Consider the following 18,071-nt stretch of genomic DNA (forward strand, 5'->3'; position numbering starts at 1 on the left):
TTATCCCATACAATAAAATGTGATGTTTTTCTAGTTGTTCTCATTCTAATTGTGCTTATTTCCATATGACACATTATATTCATAACATTTTTAAATTCATTGAACGAAGGAGGTGTATCTGAAATCCAATTTCTAGTTATTATTTTCCTAGCCACTGCTAGGATAGACCATAACAAGGGAAGCTTAATCTTTTTAACACATTGAGGTACAGGTGTGTTGAATAATATAAGAGACTTAGAAATAATGAAATTATCTGTAAAAAGAGCCTGCAAAAATTCATTAATTGACTTCCAGTATTCTTTCAACTTCATACAGTCATAAAACATATGAGCCCAGTCAGCATTAATTTCTACATTACATCTCTTACATAGATTATCTTTATTATTAATTTTATTCATCATCAAAGGTGTATAAAAAGATCTATGTAAAAATTTCCATGTATAAAGTCTCCAGACAATGGAAGATGTAGTTCTATAAGCAGATTCCAATATATATTGTTTATCTTGTTGAGTTGGTGGGTCCCCATTAATAGAGGTGAAATAATTCCAGTATGAATCTACATTGTAAAAAGTTTCTTGTCTGATAATTTTATATATATATGAAAGTTTACCTTTATCAGAAACTTTATGCTGTAAATTTATTATCAAGTAATCAATCAGTTTTGGAATAGATTCTTTAACTGTTATAGACATTAGATCTATTCTATCAATGAGATGTTGTCTAAAGATCTGAACCTCTAACCAGCAAGTTTCTCTTAGATCAAATTCTTGTTTTAAGAAATCTAGATTTTTAACTTTATTATCAGATATCAGCTGATACCAGTACTTTAGATTATTATCTATAGCTAAATGAGCTCCTTCAGAAGTAGATGACATAAGCATACCCTGAGTATAAATTATAGGGAATACAATAAAATTCCATTCCCTATACTTAGGGTGCATGAATATAAAGTTACGATAACTAATAATAATATTTAATGGGTAACAGACCATATGTTTAGGTGTAATAGGTGAAGTACAAAATTCCTTTAGCAACCACAACATGGAGTTATTTATAATCATATTTTTATGTGTTAAGGAGATTTTCATGAAGTGCATACTAATTAGCTCCCAATAATCTTTCCATTTTGCGACATATGACCGATCTATTAATAAAGTAATAACTTTTATAATAGAAGAGATAATATATAAATTAAAGTCTGGAAAAGAAATACCCCTTGAGACCAGCTATTAGTATGTTTCTTTAATGCAATCCTAGGTCTATTAGGTGCCCATAAGAAATTTAACATTAGTGTATTCAGTTTCTTGATAGTTATTTTGTAGGTGAAAGTATTATTGATTGTATTAAGTATAAAATCTTGGGGAATATTATCATTTTAATAATTGTAAGTCTCTCCTCCATAGTAAAAACATATTATTCCAGGTATTAAAAAGATTTTGTATATTAAGAAAACAGGTATTATAGTTATTATATATAATAGATTTAATATCTTTAGATAGTATTATACCTAAATAAGTTATCTGACCTGAGTTGGGTACATATTTAGTAAAATCACTAATGAGAGTATTTTTTCGTGTATATATAGGTAGTATTTTAGTTTTTTCTTCATTGAATATTAAACCAGAAATACTTTTAAAATTCATCATTTTATCAAATAAAGACTGCATAGAAGAATTAGATCCTGCTGATGTAATTAGAACATCATCTGCAAAAAGTTGAATTTTTGATGTTGTATTTTCTTCTATTTCAAAACCCTCTATGTCAGTACTGTTTCTAATCAAATTAGCCCAAGGCTCCATTACTAAAGTGAATAATAGTGGAGAAAGTGGACATCCTTGCTTTGTACCTTTAAGAATGGGTATTTTTGTGAAACATATGTTCCTACCTTAATATAAGCCAGCGTTCCTTTGTATAAATGTTCAATTAAATTTACAAATGCATCAGAGAAATTTGTGCATTTCATTAAGGTAAACAGATAGTCCCAACTTACTGAATCAAATGCTGAACCTATATCAAGACTAATAAGTGTTAAATCTTTCTTTTTCCTATTTGCAAAATCAATTAATGTTAAAGTTCTTCTTATATTATCAAAAGTATTTCTATTTACAATGAAGCCCGTCTGATCTATGTCTATAATGCCGGGGATAATTGTCTTCAATCTATCAGCAAAAATACTCATAAACATTTTATAATCAACATTAAGTAATGAGATGGGTCGATATGAAGAACATCTAGTTGGATCTTTATTAGGTTTTAAAATTGGTGAAATAAATGTATATTGCCAAGATGGGGGTTATTAACTCAGTTTGGGCCAGAATAAAACCTTATGTATTAATGAATATGTAGTTTTAGAAAGGATTTTATATATCTCTGGTATAATACCATCATTACCCGGTGCTTTGTTTGATTTAAGCTTATTTATTTGTGTAATAACTTCTGTATATGAAATACTCTTGTCCAATAGTTTAATCTGTTGTTTATTAAGCTTTTTATTCATGTTTGTGGTTATAAACTCCTTTATTTTATCTTTAGGTTCCATGTTAATGTTGTTATGGTTAATCTTGTGAAAGTGATTTCTAAATTCATCCAGTATTTCTGGTATACTAGAAACATTCTTCTTTTCCTTAGAGAAAAGATTTCTTTGATATGGTTTTGTTTATTCAATCTTTTGTTTTATTTTTAAGTCTATGTAAGTATTTGGGGCTTATTGAATAAGACAAAACTTGTATTCTCTAAAGTTATTTTAACTTTATGAGTTAAAATTTCTTTGTATTTCTCATTTAGTTTGTTTATTTCTTCAATAACTTTCTTGTCCATAATATTTTCTTTATTATTATGTTTATAAGAGTCTAGTTTACTTTGAATATCTAACAATTCCTTATCCCAAGATTTCCTTTTATTATTATACCATCTGATACTTTGTCCATATAGATATGATTTTAAGGCATCCCAAACATAGACAATGGAGACTTCAGGAGTATTATTTATGTCTAGAAAATGTTGTACTTCTGAAAGTATATATTCTTTATAGTCTTTTAGCTGAGTTAAGTATGCTGGTATCCTTTTGATCTGAACATTATGAGTATTTTTATCATGAATTCAAAAACAATTGAGTTATGATCAGATATAGGACATGAAATGATTTTGGAATTAATTAAATCTGTTACCATCTGGTTAGAAATAAAGACCCTATCTATTTTTGAATAAGTTTTGTATCTGTTAGAAAAAAGGTGTATGGTAATGATTTTGACTCTATCTGATTATTAATATCATTCAAATGATAAGAATTAGCAAAATCATTTAAATGTTTTGCATTAGATGTAATTCTTCTTTTCTTTATAGTGGTAGTATCACTTTCATGTAGTATACAATTAAAATCACCAGCTAAAATAATATCCCCTATAGAGAATGATATGATCTTATCAATATGATGTTTCACTGTATTAATACCAATTCCAGGTATCCAATATACATTAATTAAAGTGTAAGTCTTCCCATTAATTTGTATTGTAACCATACAAAACATTCCTTTGTCATCCTGATAAGACTTAATGGTTTTAGGAATGGGCATACTTTTATTCCATAAAATAGCCACTCCTCTTTTTTCTGAGTGTGCTCTGAACTAACCAATACTGTATACTTATTAGTGGCTAGTTTATCAATATCTTTTTTCAAGAGATGGGTTTCTTGCAGGAAGACTAGATTGGCCTTGTGTAGATTAATGTATCTTATTAGGCTTGCCCTTTTACATGGATTATTCAATCCATTAATGTTTAAAGAAATTCCTTTTAAAGATGTCATTTGGTATTTTTAAAACTCAAGAATCTTATGATCGAAATAACAAATAACAAGATAAATAATGTTACATCTCCTCTTTTAGGTGTACCTTTAAATATAGCTGTATTTATTAAATCTCTTATGGGATTTTGTATAGGATTCAATTTTGTTTGTAGTGACAATGAGTGTACAAAATATATTGTGGATGTCAAAACTATATACATATAACAATGAACAAGTGAAAATAATGTAAGGATTAAACCTTGCATCCGCCTGGAGTTAAAACTCCAACTTAGAGTAGTATTTGCTACTCAAGTTAACCCCTACCCTAAGCAGCAGTACCTCAGCTACCACCTTATCAATTTAATACTAGTTATATTTAACTGAGGTTAACAGTTTTCAATTCAATTATCTATCAAGACAAAACTACACATTTGGTAAAACAGCATCATATAAACTAAAATAAACTTTTTTTTTTTTTTTTTAAAAACTGTTCATACTATTATATAGATCTATGTAATATATAACACTTGTATTCTAATAGCATTCAAATAATCTTAATGTTAGAAATCAAGAGGAGAGAAAATTATGTTCTAACATTCATTTAAATCAAAAACTTTGGCTAATATGATTCAGACATTACATGCATTAAGATGCATCTATTTTCTGTCATGTGAATTCTATCAACAGCTTCCAAAAAAATCTTGAATTGTTTGTATATGAGCATTTACTTAAACTCATTATTGTCAATAGAGTTAAATATTGTATTCATAAAAATTATTATAAATCATATTGCATAGTTATGCAGATTCTCAGAAACACCTGCGTTATTACCTAAAAAAAAAAGCCATCACACACCCACACCCACACACACACACACATATACACATACACATATATACATACATACATACATACACACACACACACACACACACACACACACACACACACACACACACACACATATATATATATATATATATATATATATATATATATGATCTCACTGAGTTGTGTCTTTGTAGAGCAGTATCCTATTTGCTGTTCCTAGAATAAATCTGTCTGCTTTATACAAAATAATGCACAGCAAACACATATTAGTAACCAGATTTTACAATCATGCTAACCTACTGCTTCAAAATATATCACATGACATTTCTTCCAGAATAGAGTTATAAGATTATTTATGTTTGTCAATCAGATGAATTAAATGAGTTATAGTAAAGTATATGTTTGGGACACAAATTTTAACACAGATTATTATGCTGCTGCTAAGTAGATTTTCCAAAACATTTAAATAAATGTTTCATTTTTATGCCTTCTAAAATAAGACATTTACTTACTACAAGAAACTACATCATTTAAACTCATTATAACTGACATATTTTATGAACAGGGTATTTTTCCTGAATCTGTGGTGTGTCAGTGTGATAACCTTGTCAATGTTTATACTAACTGCTTTCAGTTTCTCTGTGAGAATTCTGTCATTTGAAGATTCTGAGGTAACTCAGACACTGTGCATGAGACAGCCCACATCCCAGATTGTCTCTCTTAACATTTTGGCGGGAAACTTATTAAAATCTAGTGACAAACATTCATTTAGCAGTGTAAATGCATCTAAACATGACAGAACCTCCACAATGTATTCCACAGATCATCACAGCCTCTATGCAAGTGAAATTAAACTCAAAATTACCAACAAGCAATAAAACTCAGCATTCTTCTCCCAACTCAGTTTTCATACAAATCCTATTATTCACTGTGCCCACACAGTCAAAAGCATTTCTATATATTAATAAAGAAAAGAAAAGAGAGTAGAAAATAAAAGGGAGTGAGGCAGAAATAAAAAAATGTAAGAGAAAGCTGTAAGAAGTATATACAATGGAATGTTACTTACTGTTTATATTAATAGAGTTAAAATAAAACATATTATTTACTCTTATTTAGTTCTGATTATTATTAGTTAAAGCATGACATATTATTTACAAACAAGCATAAGCAGTATAATCAAGAAAGTATAATTAGAAATAGCATTTGAAGAACTTATAAACTTTTACAAGAAATAAATATGTTATTATTCTATTAATGATATTTTCATTACTGTTCTCTCCCTGCCCTCCCACACCCTTTACCCACTACATAATCTAAATAGAATGTCATTGTTTAAACAAAGAAAATAATAAAAGAAGGAAAGAAAAGGTAAAGATAAAAAATGTATCAAATTACTAACCTTACTTTTTTCAGAAAGAGAAACAAATCGAGTCACAGCCTGCCATTAAATCCTCAGGCATTTTGACTGGTTATGAAACAAAACATTTCTTTGCACATAGAGAATAACTTTGATTAAATCTTTTCCAAAATATTTGTGGCTTTCTGGAAATGCAGGAACTATATTCAAAAGATTAATAATGAACTAAAATGATGAGAGAGAAAAAAAACATATAACAAATCATTTGTTTTTTAGTCTCTTCTTCTTCTCTGAAGTCTTCCAGGAAGCTTCAGTTGCCAATCTCTTCAATGAAGAACTGGCCCATTCCATTTCTTCTATTTTATCCAAAATCCTTTTTCTTTGACAAACAGTAAAGCAGAGTCTAAATCATCGAAGACCTTAGGACCATCAGGAAGGAAGATTTTAAGCTTGGCAGGAAACAGAAGGTATGTTTTAAACTGTGCTTTTTAAGCTCCCTTATTAGTGGCAGAAAAACTTTTCTTTTAGCAATTACCATGGAAGAATAGTCATTGTCAAAACGCACAGTTGTCTCATTAAACTTAACAGGAGCTTTAGCCCAAGCAGATTTAAGAACCATCTCTTTATCAAAAGATGATAGAAATCTAACTATAACTGATCTAGGATAGTTTTTGTTAGAGTTAGTATTAGCTATAGATCTATGTGCTCTTTCGATACCAAAAGAGAATGCTTCTGGTAAATCTAAAGTTTTAGAGAGCCATGTTGTTAAAAAGAAGTAATATTGTTACCTTCAATATTTTCTGGCAGTCCAAAAATCCTAATGTTATTGCGCCTAGATCTATTTTCCAGGTCATCCAGCTTTGTTTGTAAATGTGTATTTTGTTTCAGCAGAAACTCAATGTTGATTCCCTCTTCTTGTATTTTATTTTCCATGTCATTCACAGCTTCTTCTATGCCTGTCATCTGGATCTTCTGTTGTTGCAGGTCCATATGTAACAAGTCTATTTGTTTTGTAGTTTTTCTATGAAAGTGTCTATTTTAGTATCCATTTTATCCATCTTAGCAGTAAGTTGCTGGACTATAATTATCAGAGACTGAAGTTCTTTCTTGATGCTGGAGTCTTGAGAATTTGTCTTACTGGAACTCATTTCAGACTGATAAACTGACAGGAAAATTTCCAAAGTAATTTCTGACAGGAATATTATTAAGATTTCCTTTCTTTTTTAGATATAGTTCAAGAACTATATAAAACAAACATATTTAGAAAGAAAATTACTTCAAGAATTAATTTTTTAAGTAATTAATTCCTGTCAATGTAATGAAATTGGTGGAGCTGAAGAAATCTGCTGCTATCCTGTGTTCATCCTTGGCCACGCCCCTGCAAGGGAGCATCTGACTGTGCCAAGTAATACCTCATTTTGAAGACAGTATTGCTGGTTCCAACATGGTAAAAGAGTTGTGACTGTATGCTGTACACTTGTGCAGATATCAAAGTTTGTTTTGGAGCTAGGTTATGGAAATTATGATTTGTTTCATATTTTGATAAATAACTTTGCAAGGGAGGATGTAAATGTGCCAAGTAATACTTCATTTTGAAGACAGGGTTGCTCCTTACAACATGGTAAAAGAACTGTGTCTGTGCACTGTACACATGTACAGATATCACAGCTTGTTTAGTCTTGTACGATTATGAAAATTATACATTTCCAATACTTCTCATTATTATGCCCATATCTTTGCAAGGGAGCATGGTGATCACAGAAATGATGCATCATTTTGAAGCTGACATTCAGAAGCACGGCTTCTGCCTTGATATGCAGGCTCTGTTTGTTACAGATGATGAGATATTATGCTTTGTTTATCAGTTATGAGAAATATTATATTAATCATATTTCTGTGAATATCTCCATAAAGGAGCATCATATAGTAATGGTTAAGGTATTATTTTAAAGCTGACATTCGTACTAACAAATTAAATGCAAATTGTATGGGTCTACATGGTACACTGACAAAGATACTGTGCTTTGCTTTTACAAAAAGGCAAAAAATATGCACAATATCAACATTCATTACCAAATATTTAATAATGACTTTGATATGCACTATAAACATTTACACTTTGAAAAGGTCAGTGTCTGCTGAACAATTTTTGCGTTTACATTTTTAGTCTAGCTCTTATAGTTAAAGAGTTATGAACATTTGTTTTCTGTATGGTATTAGAAATAGATTTTCTGAAAATGAGCTCAGGCTGCACTGTTGCTCCTATGGTAGAATTAAGCAGGCAGCTTTTTCTGAACTGCTCTGGAGTGAATGAGTTAAGATAGAGATGGGAGAATGGTCACTAATAAAGTCAGGGAAGGTAGAAGGGTTACAGTAGTTGTTAGGATACTTTGTCCAGATCCAATCAATTGTGGTACCAGTAGCAGTCTTACTGTAGTGGGTAGGGGTAGTGATCAGTTGTAAAAAGCCATACAGGTTTATGAAATCTTAGCGTAAATGACCAATAAGGGAGTTCCAATCTATATTATCATCTCCAAGAATGATGGTTTCATAGAGGATGGAGGTGTTTATGCAGGAGAGTATATTTCCAAGGATATGGATGTCTTTCCTGGTGGATATAGATGGAGGTAATAGCAAACTTCCTATAGTTATTGATGTGGCAGTCTACGAGCAGTAGTTCAAAAGGGGAGAAACTAGGCAGGGTAATGTCTATAGGTGCTAGCGTCAGTGAGACAGAGTACAAGACAGCCACCCCACTGCCCTTTTTGGGTGTCCTATCGGACCTATAGATATTGTATTGAGGTGGCAGAAATTCAGAGGAATTGATATGTTGTTTTAACCAGGTTTCCTATAAGGCCAGGATGTGAGGTTTGTATTGGGCTAACCATGCATGAAGTTCAGACGTTTTGTTGTTTAGGCTTTGGATGTTCTTTGCAGAGATAGGGAGATGTTTGAGGCTGGAGATATTTGAAGATGTTTTTTGGTGGACATCAGATGAAGGTTGAGGTGTAGTGGAGAGAGGGGAGGGACCAGGATTTGGATGGATGTCACCTGAAACCAGAAGAGCAAAGACAAGATGGAAAAGGTGAGGATGGTCAGTAAGTGGAATGGGTTACTTGAGTTTGGGCTTAGGACTAAGAGTGGGTAGGCCATGAGTTTAAATTTAAGACATTGAAAGGGGGAGAGACAGAAAAGAGAGGGGCAATAGTCAGTGGAGCTTGGTTATATGTTGGAAGAGGTCTGGGAAAGGTGAGGGAAGAGGGGAAGATATGTAGCTCAGTGTGGTAGGACGTGCTTAGGTCTAGTGAGATTAGAAGTGGGAGAAATAGCAATAAGGATAGCATTGTGTGATGAAAAAAGGAGGGGAAGAATTATAGGGAAAAATATATAGAAATATATTAGGGAGGGTGGTGGTGGCTAGAAATGAGCGGTGTGAGGGAAGGAACAGCATCAAGAGGGGGAAATAGTGAGTATGTTAGGCGATAGTAGGTGTGCTAGGGAGTGAAAGGGTTAAGTGTGAGAGAGGAAATCCACAGAGCAGGCAGCCCAAGGTGGGTGGGGAAAAGGGAAAGATTGGTGACAAGGTGGGAAGAGTGAAAGGGTGAGAACACAAGTTATAGTGGTGGGAGGGGGCTGTAGGAATGACCAGACAACAAGGTGAAAGTATAAATTTGAGTATACTTGGGGTGGGTGAGATTTGTGTGGTGGAGGGGAGGGAAGCAAGCCCAAGTAAAGCGATGGGAGAGCAGAGTGGGCAAAACTACACCACACCACAAGTAAATTGAATGTAAGGACCTAAAATCTGCACTCAGCACTTTAATTTTACTTACTTTTAGCAGGAAAGACAGACCAACAGTATACAATTTTGACGTTTTTATCAGGGCTACTTATTCAAATGTAAGAAAAATAAGTAAAACTTAATCTATGTCTGAAAGTTAGAAAGTCATAAAGGTACAAGGTATAGCTGTAAAAATTAGGATCAGAGAGACAAATGTATGAATCAGTTTACTTTAGTTACAGGGCAAAGGAGGCAAAAAATGGAGCAGAAAGAGCCCTATGGCTGACCAAAATGGAGACTCACTTTGTTACACAGCACAGTTAAAGAGAATTTAACACATAACTACACTGTTTAATTGTTGGGAGAGAAAAAGTTGTTGTTAGAGACTGTGGTGGCCAACTGCAATCCCGTAGACCAGTTTTGCAGGAGGTGCAGTACACTAGTGTGGGTAAATGTAGAGTTTGTCTAGAAAAAAAGAGAAAAGCAGAGATTCTAGGGTAAGCATTAAGGCAACAACAGGCAGTTATTGTAGAATACTACAATCAGAGAGGTTTGGGGTGTAAATGTAGCACAGTTCAGAGTGGGCTAGGGTTTATGGCTAAGAAAACTTAGTAGTAGAGAACATGACAAACACTTGCCAAATTTTACAGATATACCACAAAACTAACCAATCATTCATCATTATACCAACCGACTGTAGCTAGTTTAAGTTTAATATTTTGATTAGCTCTCTCTACTGCCAAGAAGCCTGTAGTCTATAAGGACAATGAAAATGTATTTAACACCTAGTGCTTTGCAAAGCTGCTGTATTACATGACAAATAAAATGAGATCTCTGGTCTAACTGGATGGTACAGGGAACACCAGACCTAGGTATCTATTCCTGTAATAGCTTCTTGTCAAATATATGATTATCATTCTACACGAGTAAGTTTCTAACCATCCAGAAAGAAAATATGTCAGTCATTACCAAAATATAATGAAGTTTCTGTACTTGAGGAAGAGTAATACAGTCCCGCTGAAATCAAGGTCTAAACCAACCACACATGAAGTAATGAATATCATAACAGAGATAAAAGAACAAGACGTGAAACGGCAGGGGAAAATTATATAGAAAAAATGGAAACTGTGGAAATAATACATGCAGAAAAATATTTTACAGTAGGAATGAGGTTTAAGGAAAGGTAGGCATTAAACAATTTATGTAACTTTGGATTTATTACACTGTATAGAAGAATATATGTGATGTATAATGTTTATAGATGTGAACTTGTTAATACTTTATTTTTACTTTTTTATAAATGCATGTTTGACTGTGTCACAAATGATAATTCAATAATATATTTGAAAAAAAAAATAAAGTCCCACTGAAGGGAACAAAAAGGTCCTCAAGTCTTTTGCTCTGATTGAACAGGTGTGTGTACTGATTTAGACACATTGACCGGGATTCATGAAGCTTGTGACAGGCACAGCCATAGCGTGGGTGGTATAACGCCAAATATGGCTGCCGAGTGATTCTGGTACCATCAAATTCCATGTGCACTACCAGTGTATGCCAGATCTGCACAGCTCTCGGCTCAGGTATGCTAATCACCCCATGCACTGTACTGCAGCATGCAAATGAAGGTACATAGCAATTCATGAAGTGGCATAGATGTAGTGTAAGCCTACAGAAATGTAAACCAAAAAAAGGTTTACATTTTGCCAAACAGAACATCGGAGCCATGAAAACGGACCAGACTCATGTATTACAAAGTTAACATATGCCAATGGCTAAATATGCAGCCAATGGCATAAGAAAAGAAGCACAACACATAAAAAATAACATTCAATGTCATGGCCACAGTAACGCAAAGTACAACCACAGGGCATGTGTGCGCAAATGGGAACACAAGGAAAATATATACAAATGTCATAAAATAGCAATGTAACACAAATCATGATTTCACCATAATATTCAGTGGTATGCATGCTACACCACAACCAAGCTGCAAGGGTCGCTAAGGGCCTGTGACAGTGTTCAGCACGATAACTATGAATTAGTAGTCAATGCCATGCAAATAAGGCAAGTAAAAGTGAATCGCAAACATCCCGCTGGCCTAAGGATGTACCATATGGCGCAGCACTACAACATCGAGGAGTGGCCTGGAGGAATACATGACATCAGCAGTGGGGTGTGCCACCGCAGCTGTAAGCACATTGGAGCAATGCAAATCCAGGCCGACCGTTGCTAAGCAAAGCCGCAGGACAGGGCCGTGGATGTAGGTATAGCTCTGCTTAGCTGAGAGCACACATGGTGCCTGAAAGCGCATGTGTACGTGGATGAAAACGTGCCCGAAACCGGTACGCGGATGCACGTGTCGTGCACCACAGCTCAAAAAGGAAGTTGAGGGTAAGACAATAAGGAAATGCTGTAGTAGGGTAATTGGAGCACAACTGAGCAATTAACCCCTATTAACTCACAGTGGGCAATTGACGGCAGTTAACAAGGCTGCTAGCAGCACCTGCAGAACAGGATAGGGGAGGTGTCGGATTTCAAAGAAAAGATAACTGTAACCACAGAGCAAAGCAAACCTGCAGTAGATCAGCTATAGAACACATTTCGCAAGACAATCCTGGTTCGGGAAAGTACAAAACAAGAAAGCAGGCTGCTGGATGCATGCCAGACAATGGGAGGGGAATCATTAAGAAAAGTTAAGGCAAGGGCAAGAGGTAATCCATGGCAGCTAAATGTAATTCAACACCAAAGGCACCACAATAGCAGTACCTGTGGTAAAATACAAGATACCCTGCAGCTCCAATTGTACATACACACCCTATGACATCATCAGTGTTCAAAGCACAATAGTATAAAGTGTGAAGGCACCTCACACACACTTGTGTATTCCCAAACACTGCACCATCAGTGTAAACAGATGGGGAACTTTTACAATGTACTTGTTGGGAGCTGCCATAGCTGTGATTCATCACCATGTGATGGAGACTAAAGATGTTGTGGAGGATGATGCTGACAACCACCTCAGGTCCCAGAGGAGGAGAAGAGTGTTCAGATTAAGGGTAACCTACCAGGGACTACATGATCTGGAGATAGTAGAGCATTACAGGGTGGACAGGGACATCATACAGCAAATAGATGAGCTGTGCCTGCCACACCTGAGATCCAGAAACAACAGAGGGGAACCCATCCCAGTGGACACAAAGGTATGTGTAAGCTTGAGAATACTTGCCACAGGTACCTTTCAAAGGCCAACTGGAGATATCATGGGGATCTCACAGGCATCAGCATCCAGGGTATTCCACCAGTTCCTGGATGCCATGTTACCACATGCCATTGAGCATATATACTTCCCCCAAACTCAGGAGGAGTTGGCCAGCAATATGCGTCCCTTCCACCATGTGGCACACTACCTGGAGGTACTGGGTGCAATAGATTGCACGCACATACATATCAAGTCACCACCCAGTGAGCATGGTAGGCGCTACATAAACCGCAAGGGATACCACTCCATCAACTGCCAGGTCATGTGCAATGCCCAGGGCATTATCACGGATGTGTGTGCTGGCAGCCCTGGAAGCTACCATAACTCCCACATCTGGCATGCCTCACAGCTGTATCAGGTATTTGTCAGGGGAGACATCCCATATGGCCACCCTGTGGGGGATGCTGGCTATGCACTGGAGCTGTGGATGATGACTCCTATCAGAAATGCACACACACCCATGCAAGAACGTCATAATGAGGCACACACACAAACCAGAATCATCATAGGTTCATAGGTTCATACTAGGCTATCTGCCCTGAGGCAATTATAAGCCTAGCCCGATTCTGTATGGCTTATGCCACCCCTTGATTTGAGTATACAGTGCCCTTTTTAAGGTTTAGTTTACTGTGCCTCTGTCTAATAGTGACACAGGAGTAATCCCTGGGACAAACCTACGATCCCCCATCCACCTATCGAGTAGATCATGTGTTTGGGATGCTGAAATCATGGTTCCATTGCTTGGACATATCTGGTGGAGCCTTGCAGTACTCTCCAGGCACGTGTGCCCACATCTTTATAGTATGTGCCATGCTACATAATATGATCCTGCAGAAACAGCTGCAGCAGGTACATAATGGTGAAGGCCCTCACAGCCCACCACAATTGCCAAGGCCATCACAGGCACAGAGGGATTCAGACCATGAACACCCTGTGCCAGCCCCAGTAGGCAGATGGAGGCATGCCCAATATACCCATGCCTTGGCAAAGAGGGAATGTATAGCACATACACTGACAGTGTAGGCCCCTATGGACTGACACACTTCTCCTCCTGCACATACAGTAAAATGGATGGCACACACACACAACCACCTGTAAATTGTAATGTATAGGTGGCCTAATGTGTGAATCCTACATAGGCAGCCCTCAACTATTGCACACACAACAGCTATTGGAACAAGGAAAGTCAACACCTGAACAGTAAACGAAGCTAACAGCATATGTTGATACTGTATGTATAGGTTCCTAGGTACATCGTTAGGTACATGCCCGATTGTCAGAGGCCATTCATCAGTCTAGGCAAAATGTGTCTGCTATCGCCACCTCATCGATTAACTAACTGTCCCTCTGAGGAGCAGAGCCAATTGCGGGATCCATGTGTGTAACCACTGTTCCCCACCTACTCTGCATGGATTCCCCAGTGTGTTAATGAGGGCCTCTATATAATGTAATCAGGGATGTAGTGCCAAAGCATGGGGAGTACCCATGACAGGTATCTGCCACCCCAGCATTCTCCAGTTATGGTTGTGTCAAGGTGTAGCACATTACAGTGTGTGGCTCACTGTGACATAGATTCCCAATGCTGGAGCACATCTATTAAACATCACTTGGACATACCATTAATAGGTATCATCCATATGTAAACTAACTGAGTTACACATTTGATTGCAGTATGGAGGAACAGCCATAGTACAGTCCACATACAAAACACCATAACACTTGTACAAATCCCAGATGACCAAGTGGTAAAGCCACTGACTGTGTTGTGCATGTTCCCAGTTCCACGTCCTGCAAGGTCCGTTACGTAATCCCAATGGCACGAATAATGGATGTTGGCTGCAGGTCATTAGAGCACATTTAAGCACATGTTAGTGGGTTTATGCGGTGGCAAGTGATGGTAAGCATTGTTTAAACATGACTACATGGATATGCGCAAAACAGGTCTAAGCTTTGCTGAATTCTGTGCAGATCATGGTCAAAGATGTCCAGAACAGGTGAAACCAGCATTATTCACCCTTGTACTAATAGTGCCTGCTCTGAGAGGTGAAACAACCACTGCCAAGAGTAGAACACACAACCATGTACACAATCACCTACCACTAAGCTACCCGAGATGAACCAACAGCAGGTGTGTATTGTGACAGGTTAAAACACAAAAGGGTGGAGTTCAGGAAACATTCATGTACCCAAATGCCATGTATCCAAGGAAAGGTGTGTTTACTCTCTCTCTCTCTCTCTCTCTCCCTGTCTATATATATATATATATATATATATATATATATATATATATATATATATATATATAATAGAGATAGAAAGGGTGTTAGAGAGACGTATGTCGATATATATGGATATACATATATCTGCAAATATATAGACAGGTTAATGACATGTACACAACCATGGAGGTACAAATAAATAGGATACTGCCAACTACCAAATGCTTTACATACCGACACGTGTAATCACGAGGCTTAAAGACCGAAAGACCACAGTACCGGAACACTATAACCACGAGTAATATTATCACGATGCTAAGGGACATTTAGTTATTGCTGCTGGTGCTGCGGTCCCGGTAGGTACTGTGTTTAAGTGTGGTTCCAATTGCTGTAGTGTGTGCAAGTGCGTGTTGAGAGTGCGGTGTGTGTTTCCGTGAGACTGTAATGTGTGTGTGTGTGTGTGTGTGTGTGTGTGTGTGTGTGTGTGTGTGTGTGCGTGTGTTTGCTAACTCGGAGGTAGATTATTACAGTAGTTGTGGTCATAGCCAGCCTTAGGCATATGGTTACCACCTGTCTCACTTTGAGAGGGACAGTCCCTCTTTGGGCAGTTGTGTCCTGACAAAAAATATTAAAAAGGGCAAATGTACCGAGATTGTAGGACATACTTATGTCCCATATATTATGTAATAGTTGCATTAAATAGTTATTCCTGTATCTAAAATACGTAAATGTTACAAGAAACATAATAAGCAACTAAAGTGCTACAAGAATAAGGTTTTATTTAGGATAAAAGTAAGTTCTATCCTTTGTACTGACAGTGGGTATGTGTCAGCCTCTAAACCCCGATGTGTGTCCTGCAAATGTCCCACTATGACCATTTGAAAAGGTGGAAACCCAAGCCAAAGAGGTTCAGTCAACAACACAACTGCAATGAGTGCAAATATCTGTGACAGAAATACACAAGACAGCTTTCATGTAGCAACATTTCATTACATATCCATGTATTTCAGAGGGATTGAAGGATCAACATCACCTGCATGCTATATAGGAACCAATTAGCAATGGCTTAATGAATAAGCTTGTAATAACCATAGTATTAGCCTACTAAATGATAGGTCTTCAATTAGGGAAGGAGCCCCCCCACACATATGGAATATGTATAAATGCAGTCCCCACAAACCTTTATCTGCTATGTACGCCCACCTACATCTCCCCCACACCTGAAACAATTGCAATACAGACTGTAATAACATCACAAACATCCACTCACTCAATGACATCTGCAGAAGTGTTAACTTACCTTGTGAGAGACACACTTGTAATGGCGCCATGTGAAATCATTGCTGTTGTACAATGAAACAGACGCAGGTGTTACAGGTTTTGTTTGCAATAGTCTCGTATCAGACAGTTGAGATGACAGCTACACTCACATGTAGAACTACATACTCTAGCCGTCACACACAATCCACGGGGGACATGAATTCAAAATATCTGTGTCTCTCCATATAGTAGTTGCAATTCATCACAATAAAACACATCCAGACCATCTCCCTCAAAGGTATGGCAGAAGGACAACGCCCAAGTGGAGTATTCAATTATACCCCACTGTTGCCATGTAATTGGCCAATGGAGTAGCTGCACAGCTGATGTGCATGTAATAATTTACTCTGGAACACCAATTGGTGGCAGGATACCACATGTTACAGGTATCTACATATAAAATGATGGCTTGCCATACATTCAAACCTTATGCTCATACCACAGAACCATTTAAACAGGAAAGGAGTAACACAGATATTATCGTAAACTCGGACCACTAAGAAGGTATGTAGTACACTCAGTATGTTAGTGTATGTAGTGCCTGTTCTGTATTAATGAAAGTGTATGCAATGCATAGAGTGGGAAAAGGAATTATGTAGTGATGTCTTGTTGAGCATAGTAATGCTTGTAGAAACTGTGTGTACTGCTGTGGACCACAAGGTAAACACCTCATACACCACAAGGGATGCTACATAAGGGCTTTAAACATAACAATTCCACCCAAGCCACTGTCAGTTGTAGGGTTTGTCCAACAAGTACGTGCATAACAGGGGATAGTATATGTTGATATACTGTAACAGCAGACATATGTATGGGCGTATAATGAGAATAACATGCCTAAGGTGGTCCTGCTGTGCAATTATGCTTTGCATTATGGGATACTGTTTCAAAAATGTGAAATGTACAGTATTGTAGGTAGATATGTCAAATATTTTACATAGCATTACTGTTATATTATGCAAACATAAGGTATGTCTATTGGAATGCACAATACACAATAGCAGGATACATATGGCTTGTAGTCACCAGACAGTATAACAGCATGATAGCTAATTGAAATGGAAGAGCTACTCAATTATCCATGCACAAAGGACATGTAATAGCTTCATAGGCTCATAGTTAGGTACTATGCTGTCTGGCCAAGTCCATTTGTAAGCCCAACTACAGTGTTTTCACTGGCGGCACCTCCCTAGGTTAGTGTTTTGTGCCTGTGAACAGCAGAGCCATTTGTTTCCTGCACCTGTGTACAGTACAGCCACTGCAGTGATCCCTGGCATTCATGTCTGTTCCCCATCCACCCATCGAGGTATCTCATGAAGAGTGCTAGTGAGGGTCCCTGCCTGATGTACATAGGAATCATGTTTCAAAGCATGGTGAGTGTCCGGTTCAGGAATGTATCCCTCCAGCACGTGCTACTCATCGTTGCATTTGGGTGCATATCCCAGAGCATGTTGCTCTCAGTAGCTTTTGCTTATGTTGCTTATGTGGAGCATATCCATCACTATTGTTGTAGACATGGGCCTTGTA

This window comes from Protopterus annectens, chromosome 3.part1 (assembly GCF_019279795.1).
Source record: "Protopterus annectens isolate FY-2018-M chromosome 3.part1, PAN1.0, whole genome shotgun sequence".
NCBI classification, from domain to species: Eukaryota; Metazoa; Chordata; order Ceratodontiformes; family Protopteridae; genus Protopterus; species Protopterus annectens.